The sequence below is a fragment of the Cebus imitator genome, unplaced genomic scaffold (assembly GCF_001604975.1).
Source record: "Cebus imitator isolate Cc_AM_T3 unplaced genomic scaffold, Cebus_imitator-1.0 Scaffold268, whole genome shotgun sequence".
Lineage (NCBI taxonomy): Eukaryota > Metazoa > Chordata > Mammalia > Primates > Cebidae > Cebus > Cebus imitator.
The window spans coordinates 1,339,379-1,349,778 of NW_016107583.1; the positions used below are offsets into that span (position 1 = coordinate 1,339,379).

General features: G+C 40.0%; 1 long non-coding RNA gene across 1 annotated transcript in view; it reads right to left on the reverse strand.

Moving 5' to 3' along the window:
* Positions 1 to 373: 373 nt before the first annotated feature.
* LOC108284046 overlaps positions 374 to 10,400 on the reverse strand; it is a 27,112-nt gene continuing 17,085 nt past the window's right edge. The window contains exon 3 of the long non-coding RNA XR_005195774.1: positions 374 to 2,436. This is a non-coding gene — a long non-coding RNA (uncharacterized LOC108284046). The remainder of the gene's footprint in view (positions 2,437 to 10,400) is intronic.

Consider the following 10,400-nt stretch of genomic DNA (forward strand, 5'->3'; position numbering starts at 1 on the left):
ATAGTTGGGAGCACTGAAGGACTAGCTGGTTAATTCTGCCTGAGGCCCCATAGGAGATGGTCAGTGAGGATGTGACATGTGAGTTAATCATCAGAACTATTTTCATGGATATGCCATGGATAAGTTTCAGGTATATGTTTTATTTGGTTTTCCTCCCTACCCAGGTATCAGAAACCTGAATTTCAACCTTTTCTAATTGCAATACATTTTCAAGTTTATTTCATTTGGTTGTGGAATACATTTAGTCACTGAAGCTCTAATAATAACACCTTCCTATTTTCAAGAGAAAGCAAATCTCTCTCTCTCTCTCTCTCTCTCTCTCTCTCTCTCTCTCGCAAACACACACACACACACACACACACATACCCACACACACACTCATTCACTGCAGTATATCAGGGATTTCTTTAAATAACAAATTCCAATAGATCATGATGCACTTTTACAGGGCATATGTAATGATACACACCAAAATGTTAACACTGATTACTTTTACAAGTTCTGAGTTTATGGGTACAATTTGTTTACTGCTATATTTTGCAAGTGTTCCCAATTAAACATTTATCACTTTTGCAATCAGATTATCCGTGTATTTCAAAACAGACAACTAACCTCCTACGTGTTGTCCTAAACTCAATGCATGTTCAGTGCAATCAGCTACAACTTGTCCTCATCTCCAGTAACAAGTTCCTTGAGGACAAGGACTCCATCCCCAGGAAGAGGTAGAAGCAAGGCCTTGTCCATGGTGGTGCTTGACAAATATTTATCTCTTGATGTGAAGAATGAATACTTGGGGGAAAACTATACACCTTATAAATGAAATCAGAGCTGAGAAACCCTTGAACTGATACTCCAGCTGATAATGTGTAAACAACTATTCACATCCTATTCCATAGGGTCTCTCTCAAAATATGTCTTGTTATATACAAAGTGCTTGGTAGAAAAAAAAGACGGTTACTGTGGAGCCTTGAATATCTTACAGTCTAGCTGTGGAGACCAGACGTGAAGGCAGGAAAAAATAGCAATATGGTGTGGAATGTGACTCTCTGTCCACAAACTCAAGTGGGCAAGAAATATAAGTCCATTTCTAATTTTATAAAGGTGTATTTTTTTTAACATAGAAAATAGTGAATGTCTACAAATAATATCAGGTTTAGATTCATCTGAGTGGCAGAAATATAATCCTAGGCATTTGAAAGACCTCCCCCTCTCCTCTTCCATAGCGTCTGGCCTAAGTTTGAAGGGGCCAAGGTGCTAGGAAAAATAGACAGGTACCCAAGTTGTCATCTACTGAGATCTGTTGTCCCATTGGCCTGCAGAGATTGAACTACTCAGATTGCTGCTTGGATGGATCTTGCAACCATCCAAAGGGCTCCTTCTGGTCCAGTGACTATCCTTGCTGACAAAGTTCTTCCTAAGGCCCTTGCATGTCACTGGTCCTGGGGTGGGGTTTGAGGGGCTATCCAAGGGCCTTCAGCAATTCTGTGTTCTTCATGAGCATACTGGAATCATTCCCTAGATGCACATCAAGTTGGGCTGGGGACGCTCTGGAGGCAGCCTCAGGCCCATGCATCTAGACAAACTCTGTAGCCACACCCCATAGCCATTTCTATTCTGACATCTTGAAGCTTCTTCAAGCTCTCTGTGCAACTAAGGGCAGCAATCTCTACTTCCCCGAGATTGCTGTTGTCTCCCATCCAAAACAAACCAGCAGCTCATGTTTTTTATATCCCCTCTGATAGTCAGGGATGCTTACTGCTCTTGACCCGTCAAATGATCCTTTGCAGTGGGAAATGTTGTTCCTGCGTCATTGCGTATCCTCTCAAATCTATTAACTTCTCCTGAGAATGCCTTGTTCCCTGTAGGCTTTATATATTTGAACTTAAGTCAGAGAAACACTTCTTTTTTTTTTTCCTCTGAGCCAGTAGATGGCCCATTGTCTAGCAGCAAAATGGAAGAAGGGCCATAGGGTTACAAGAAAATACACACACACAAAATCCTCAGGTAATAGGTTAAGGCATCGTGATACCAATGAATATTCAAGATACTCATAGAAGAGATGGGCAGGCCTAGACTTGAGACAGGCTCGGGCCTGCTGAGAAACTGACCTTCTCTTCACTTAGTCTGGCAGTCAATACTCAGAAAGCGCAGGGTCTGTTCTGGACCCACTGCTTGTGAACAGGCTTACGTGTAGTTAGAATTTCCACAATGGCCAGGCAGGAGGAGAGACTGGAATAGAATAAGGCTCTTGTAATTGTGGAGGAGACCATCTGGCTCTGGCACAACCCTCATTCCGTGGGAGAAACCTCAGGGGAGACTTCAGGGCGTACCAAACCTCCAGACCTCCATGCCGTGTTTCTTCCTGTTTTCTATCATCATCTCTTTAAATTTTTGTCTTCTTCACCACCTGTTGTATCTGTTGGTGTCCTTCACCCACTATGACATACATGAAAATGTCACAGAGGCATAAAGTTTAATGAATACATATTATAAATATTAATATCAATGTTGTTATTTTTAGTAGGTTCAATTAAGGACTTCGGTCAAGTTGCTTAACCCCTTTATTTGTCCACTCATCTAACAAACATTTATTAAGCACTTACTATGTGCTAGGCACAGTGCTAGTTGTGGGAATATAATAAGTAGCAAAACCTACATCGTTGCTACGCTTCTGGGGCTTATACATTTGTGGGAGAAATACAAAAATAATTTTTTTTAAATCACACAAATACAAATAACTCGTAATGATTGCTATGAAGGAAAAGTTTATGGAGCCACTCTGAGGACAAAGGAGGCTCTTTTTGAGGCGGTGACATTAACCTGATACCTAAATGTTGAAAATTGAGTTAACTTGATAAAGCTTTTGTGCTAGGTGAGGGCATCAGCATTTCAGGCCCAGAAAACAGCACTTGAAAAGACCAGAGTGTCTGGGAAGAAGCCTCATGAGGTGAAGCCAGAAGGAATGAGCAGGCCTTATAGACCATGTTAAGGATTTGAAAAATATTTTTACTCAGAGCAACTGGAAAGCTTTATATGCAAGCATGACACATGCAAATTTGCATTTTAAAAGGTAGCTTCCTCACTCTATTGTCTAATATTCATCAGTCCCTGATCCCTTCACTTTTCTCTCTATCTAGCTAAGATCCCATGGCCGACACTTAAACCACTCTCATTAATATCCGAAAAGCCCAGGGGAAATTGCCATTTATAAAACCACCAGGTCTCATGGCGGAATCCACCCCCATGATGCAATCACCTCCTTCCAGGTCTCTCCCTCAACACCTGGGGATTATAATTTAAAATGAGATTTGGGTAGGGACACAAAGCCTAACCAAATCAAACCCAGTGTGTAGCAGAGCATCTGGCATAGAGCAGACACACAATAAAAATGTAAGCAAGTGAATCCAGCTATATTCAGAATGTAACATCATCATTTTCTCACATTACATTTAGCTTTTCAACTCATTGCAATCTGGCTTCTGCCTTTAGTGTTCCATATAAACTGGTCTTGTTAAGGTCACCAATGGCCTCTTTGTCCCCAAATCCAAAAATATGTTTTAGTTCTCATCATCTTTGACTTTTCAGGAGCTTTCAATACCATTGACCACTTCCTCTTTCTTGATTATTTTTGGGGGAGGGCGCTTGTGCCTTCTGATTTTACTCTTACACCTCTGACTATTCTTTCTGTTTTCATTACTGAATATTGATCCCTCATCTCTATTAATGTAGAAAAGGCTGGGGTTCCCTAGAATTGCGACCCAGGACATCTTCTCTTCTCACTCTTGACTCTCTCCCTAGAAGGTCTCATCATGCTTCAATTTATAGCTATGCTGACAACTCCTAAACCTGCTTAAACAACCCCAGTCTCCTTTTGAGCTCCATACATAGAAATACTTTCTCAACAGTTTCTCTTGAATATACCTTTGGCTTCAAACTCATCCTATCCTGAAATAAACACATTAACTTAAACTTCCAAAACTGCTACTTCTCCAGTGTTCTCTGGGTCTTGCAAAATGGTGATACCATCAACACTCTTGTTTAAGTCAGACACCTAGACTCCTCCCTTCCACACATCTAGTCAACAGATCTTGTCAAGTGCACATGCCTTAAGTGTCTCTCAAAGCCATTTACTCCCTGCCACACTGGTTCAAGCCACCATCATAATCAGGCTGAAATAATACAGAAGGCTTTGCCTTGGATGCTCCCAATTCAGTCTTACCGCATCAAACTAGCCTCTTTATCTCTTCATTTCAGTAGTAATGACCTTTTCTTTTAATTTAATTTTTTAGAGACAGGGTTTCACTCTCACTCAGGCTGAAATACAGTGGCAGGATGACAGCTTGCTGCAGGCTCAACCTTCTGGGCTCAAGCAATCCTCTCACTTCAGCCCTCGCCCTCCCCCCGCAAGTAGTTGAGACTGCAGGCATGTGGCACCACACCCAGCTAATTAAAAAAAATTGTGGAGATAGGTTTTTACCATGTTGCCCAGGCTGGTCTTGAACTGCTGGCCTCAAGCCATCCTCCCACCTGGCCTCCCAAGCTGCATAATGACCTTTTAAAAAATGCAGTTCTTAGAGTAACAGTATCTGATGTCACTTCCTCGTTTAAAACCCTTTAATACTTCTTCCTGCCCAGTAAGTAACCTCTCCATCTGCCAGCCTCTCTGTCCCACTTTTTCTCTCCTTCAGCTACACTGGACTTTTCTTAGGTGTTTGAGTTTAGCAGGCTTTTTTCCACTTTAAGATCTGTGCAAATGCCAATTCATTTGCCTGGAATGCCTACCCACTTTCTTTTTGCTTCATTACCCGATTCTCTACCACCACTTCCTCTTGGAAGCCTTCCCTGACCTCCACAGTTTGGGTCTGTCTGTTTTACATTTCTTTGTACATTTATAATTGTTTACTTTTTTTTTTTTGAGATGGAGTTTCGCTCTTCTTGCCCAGGCTGGAGTGCAATGGTGCGATCTTGGCTCGCTGCAACCTCCGCCTCTTAGGTTCAAGCTATTGTCCTGTCTCAGCCTCCTGAGTAGCTGGGATTACAGGCAGGCGCTGCTATACCTGGCTAATTTTGTATTTTTAATAGAGATGAGTTTTCTCCATGTTGGTCAACCTGGTCTTGAACTTCGGACCTCAGGTGATCTGCCCGCCTTGGCCTCTCAAAGTGCTGGAATTACAGGCATGAGCCATGGCAGCTGGCCTGTTTACTTTTATGTCTTTATTTGTTTATCTTCCCTGCTAGATTATAAGCTTCATGGGAATGGGGTTAGGACCTTGCTCATCTTTGCATCTTTGCAGCAATAGCACCTAGAGAAATAACTAGCTAACTAGAGATGCTAAATCAATATTTCTTGCTCTTATGATTAGTTTCAATCTAGTAAATAGTCATAACTTTACTTTACCATTTAAAACGGAAACTTGGTAGGGTGCAGTGGCTCATGCTTATAATCCCGGCAATTTGGGAGGCTGAGGTGGGAAAAACCACTTGAGGCCAGGAGTTCAAAACCAGCCTGGGCAACACAGCAAGACTCCATCTCTACAAAAAACAAAATAAAACGTAGCCAGGTGTGGCGGTGCATGCTTATAGTTCCAGCTACTTGGGAGGTCAAGGCAGGAGGATCACTTGAGCCCAGGAGTTCAAGGCTTCAGTGAGCCATGATTGTGCCACTGCACTCTAGCCCAGGTAACAGTCAGACCCTATCTCTAGAAAATAAACAAACAAACAGTAACAACAAAAAGAGCCAGAAACTCAAGTTCATCTCTTTGATGAACTTGCAAGTAAAATTTTAATTGCATTTTAATGCCAGCTATTAAAGGGTCACATAATTAATTCAATTTCCTAGAATGTTTATCTGGGCCCTCTGTGAGCAGAGGACTGTTTGTTATAACAGGTGATTGAAAATGAGGTTGGTATAATAATTTCACACATGAGGATCTCAGAGCATAGAAAGGTTAAGTAACTTGCCTAAGTCATACAACTAGTGACTGGTAGGGCTAGGATTTGAGGAAATCTGCATTTGAATTTGGATTTGAAACAGAATGCTATATCCATCAACTACACCATACTGCTATGCAGCTGAGAGCTTCCTCTCCTTTATAGCAAAATAGGCAGAGTGGTGCACTTGTAGGTGTCTGACAGCTCAACTCACCCTGGATAAGAAGCTGTAGGTCCAGGAAACTAAAAGTACTTGAATCTTTTTGCCAAGGGTGGTGAGGACACAATTGGAAGTGTTTCCCCCTCAATCTATGTCCCTCATCTAGAGGGATGAGTGCCACCTGGTGGACATAGCTTCGGGCTGTCTTAAGTCTCCAATATACGTATTTAACCGTGAATGTAGCTCCACATCCACGTAGGAACAAATTAAACAGACTGTTATTCACTGATAAACTTAGGCACTGTGAAGGGCGTCTGAGGGATGAATTCCTCCTTTTTTCGCCTTCTGTTTGCATTTAATTTTTGTTGCATCTACAATGAAGTTTAATTAAAAATGAATAGAAGGAACTTTTTTTTGTCATTGCCATTCAGCATCTTTGTCTTTTTTAATAGTAAGAGAGGAAATTTATAATTAGGCAGACTTAAGTTCTCTGCCTTGTTTTCTTTATTTGTAAAATGGACTGGTAGTGAGAATTAAATAAATTAATCTGTATAAAGTGATGGGACAGTGCCCAGCACACAATAAACATTCAGTAAGTGTTGTCTATTACTTTCATTATCCCACAGAAAAATTGGATTCCTTTCCAGAGGTTAAGTCAAAGATAAACATGGTTGCTTCAACATCATTCCGTTTGAAAACAAAGACAGCACAAGACAGAAGCTTAAATATTACAACTAGGCATCAAATTATGGATTAAAGTTTTCATTTATTCTATATATATTTCCTGATTCTCTACTGTATGCTAAGAGAGTCTGGAAAGCACTGGCGAAGGACAAGGGTTCCTGCCCCCAAATAACTTAGAGTCTTGAGACAGCCTTTATTTGCCACCAGAGGTGCCTAAGCAGTTTTATGGGGAAGGTTAGTGAGAGATGAGGTCACAGTTGTAATTGGGAAGGTGGAGTTTGTTCCTAGTAGCCCTGGTCAATGCTCCCCCTCCTCCACAGGATCCTCCCTTTCCAGGTAACTTCCTTTACCACCCTAAAATTCCTCTCCTTTTCAACAACTGCCAACGAATCCATGCCAAAATGTTGGCATGGATTACCTATTAACTATTACCTTTTATGCTACTACTTAGTTAAATTATCCTTCAAAGGAGTATCTGGATTTTAAGAGAGGACTTAAGATTTTCTCACAGTCTGGGCTCCCAACCAAAAGACCACCGAATGTCCTTTTCGACCTTAACATTTTTAGTTAAAAAGTTAGTTAAACAAATACACAAACAAAATTCTCAAGTAATAGGTGGAGCATCTATAACCTGGTCTACAGAATGGTGGCCAAATGATCATTAGAAAAATGAAATTAACAATAAATTTTAGTAAGTGACACAATTTCATGTACTGGTAGATGTGAAAGAGCTTTAAAAAGGAAATAAAACACTATGCAAATACATGATATTATTTTCCCCACTGTATGCATACTCATGCTTGCAATGACATGGATATTGAGGGGTTCAATTTGGGACCTGGTTTCTGGCACCTTAGGCCCAGACATCATGGTTTTAGTAAAATTCAAAACAAAACTAAGTTAAACAATCATATAAATGAGCAGTCATATAAATCATAGCAGTCATATAAATGAGCTCCATGAAAATAAAAACCAAGTTTGCTTTTATGAGATAAATACTGCCCAAATTTCTGAAAAGATCTCTCTGGATAAAGCATCGGGTTGAAAGACTTTAATTACACCTCTGTTACTCTTAGTACCAGACAATAGATTGCAACTCATAAACAACTTTCTGTTCTGATTTAAACATTCAAATAGCTTTTTTGTCATTTTTGTCAGCTTCCTGTCTTGTCCTTCCCCTCCTCCTCATCAATCATCAGGAGGTTAAAAAATTTTTAAATGCAAATAAAATATTCAGAGGAGAAAATGCCAGAGTACAAGAATATATTAAAATAAAATTAACGACTGGGTGAATAGGAATGCGGAAGAATTGTGTGCCAACCCATCAAAGTGGCCACTAAATCCCAAATGCATTATGTCTTGTTAGGATTAGGTCATAGATCTAGTATCAAATAAGAGATGCTAAGACCTTACTTTTTAAAATCCTTCAAACCACCAAATATCTTTTTTCACTAGGCTCCCTGCCCCAAGTTTTTCCAAATTTCCACTGGGGAGAATGGGACAAAAGAGTCACAACCATCAAGTTCTCCGATCATGGTGACCCACACCCTCTGTCCTTATTCCAAACAGCTCAGCTTTGGGGGAGACAAATAGAGAGAGGGCCCTCTCATAAACTGTTTGACATCTTCCCAAGTTGCCCAGTCCCTTAGGAAAGCATTATGGCATTATCAGGTTGCCAAGAACAGAACTTTTACATAGTAGGCACTAAATAAATGTTAGTTTAATGGAATTGAGTAGTCTAAGAGGCCCACAGCTAAATGGTGGCATGCAGAACCGGTGGGGGCCTGTTTGAATTCCACTGCTGCTGAATGATGCTAAATTATCCTAGACATTTTATTTCCTAGTGACTGGGTTTCCTAGTCTGTGAGACAGTTTGTTCAACAACCAGTCTGGTTTGAACTCAAGAAATTGCTCAATTAAATGATGATTTTAGAAAGTGAGAAAAGTATTGACTCTCTGAGGATGGTTTAAATTAACCTGACATTTATTGTATTCCACCTGCATTTTCTTTTCTTATTTATTTATTTATACTTTAAGTTCTGGGGTACATGTGTAGAACATGAGGGTTTGTCACATAGGTATACACATGCCATGGTGGTTTTCTGCATCCATCATACCGTCGTCTACATTAGGAATTTCTCCTATGTTATCCCTCCCCTAGTCCCCCACCCCCTGCTATCCCTCCCCTAGCCCCCAACCCTGACAGGCCCTGGGGTGTGATGTTCCCCTCCCTGTGTCCATGTGTTCTCATTGTTCAACACCCATTTATGAGTGAGAACATGCGTCCACCTGAATTTTCACAAGTGATCATTTTTTTTTTAATTCCTGCTCTCTAGCTGTTTTTTGACCCAGCAAGTTGCATCAGTTTCCAAGTCTAATTGGCATAGCATGAATGGCCTCCTTGCTGGAGAATGCTTCTCCTAAGACATTCTGCTTTGCTCAAATTGCCCAATCCAGGTCATTTTGAGGACTTGGGGAGTACCCAGACACCCACTTTCACTGAGTGACCTTTTTGAGCCAACCATAAATTACAAGTTAATTGCTCTAGTCTCAATAAAACTGGCTAATTCAATCTCTTCTTTTAAAGTTTAAAACCTCCCTTCGTGTAGACAGCATTAACTTAACTGCATTTTGCAAATGTTGTCCAAAGTGTTGGGGCTTTCCAAAGTTACTCTGAAAACAATAGCAATATTGTACAGATTAATTACAGAAATACGATGAGATTTTTGTTTAAAAATAAATATGGGGAAAGACTGGGTGTGGTGAACTTAAAAAACAAATTCAAGACATGGCCTAAGGAGAAAGACTTGTTTTATAAAAACCCAAGATCTGTATATTGGTTCAGCTGTCTAGTCAGATCATAAAGTTCCACACCTTGAATACTCTTCAAAAGTACCCAAGATGACTTTTATTTACTTATCTCTAAAAGTCACCGTGAAGACTTTCTAGGAAGAAGGCCTAAGATCTTGCTTGTCTCTGTTCCCTGGAAACACAGGGAACCACCAGCACAACAAAGGTCAAAATACAAACTATTTATGTCAATAAACTAAACAAACACTTTCATATTTCTGCTAAAAGAAACATTATAAAGGGCAGTTTTTAAAGAAGCTCTTACTAAATAAAATATATTATTTGAAAATCGTTTCTTGATTTCAGCAATTCTGTCTTTTAAATAGATCAAATTCATTCTTCACTTTCCCTACTTAATCGCTCTCCCTGCCTGAATCCGGGTTCTTTACAACATAGTCTTTTCTAGATTCTGATTCTGACAATCATCTACATGGTGTCCCTTCCTCCAGGATGGCTCTGCAGCCATCTTTTTTCCACAAGGCTGTCACAAATCGAAGTCTAAAATTCAAAACCAAACTAAGCTAACAATATGCTGTTAATGGATATATACATATGAAATAGACAATTCTTCAAAAAGGGAGGGAACAATGAATACAAAACATAGCATTGGACTAACCTTTTAGGGGAGACAAGGAGATGACACAGGGAAGAATCATACAAATAAAGCAATGGCATTGGAAATGTTTTCATTCTTAAGTTGGATAATAACGTTCTACTTATACCGAATAATGAGTTTGCAAGTATTCGTTCTACTATTCTGATTTGTAATTTACAT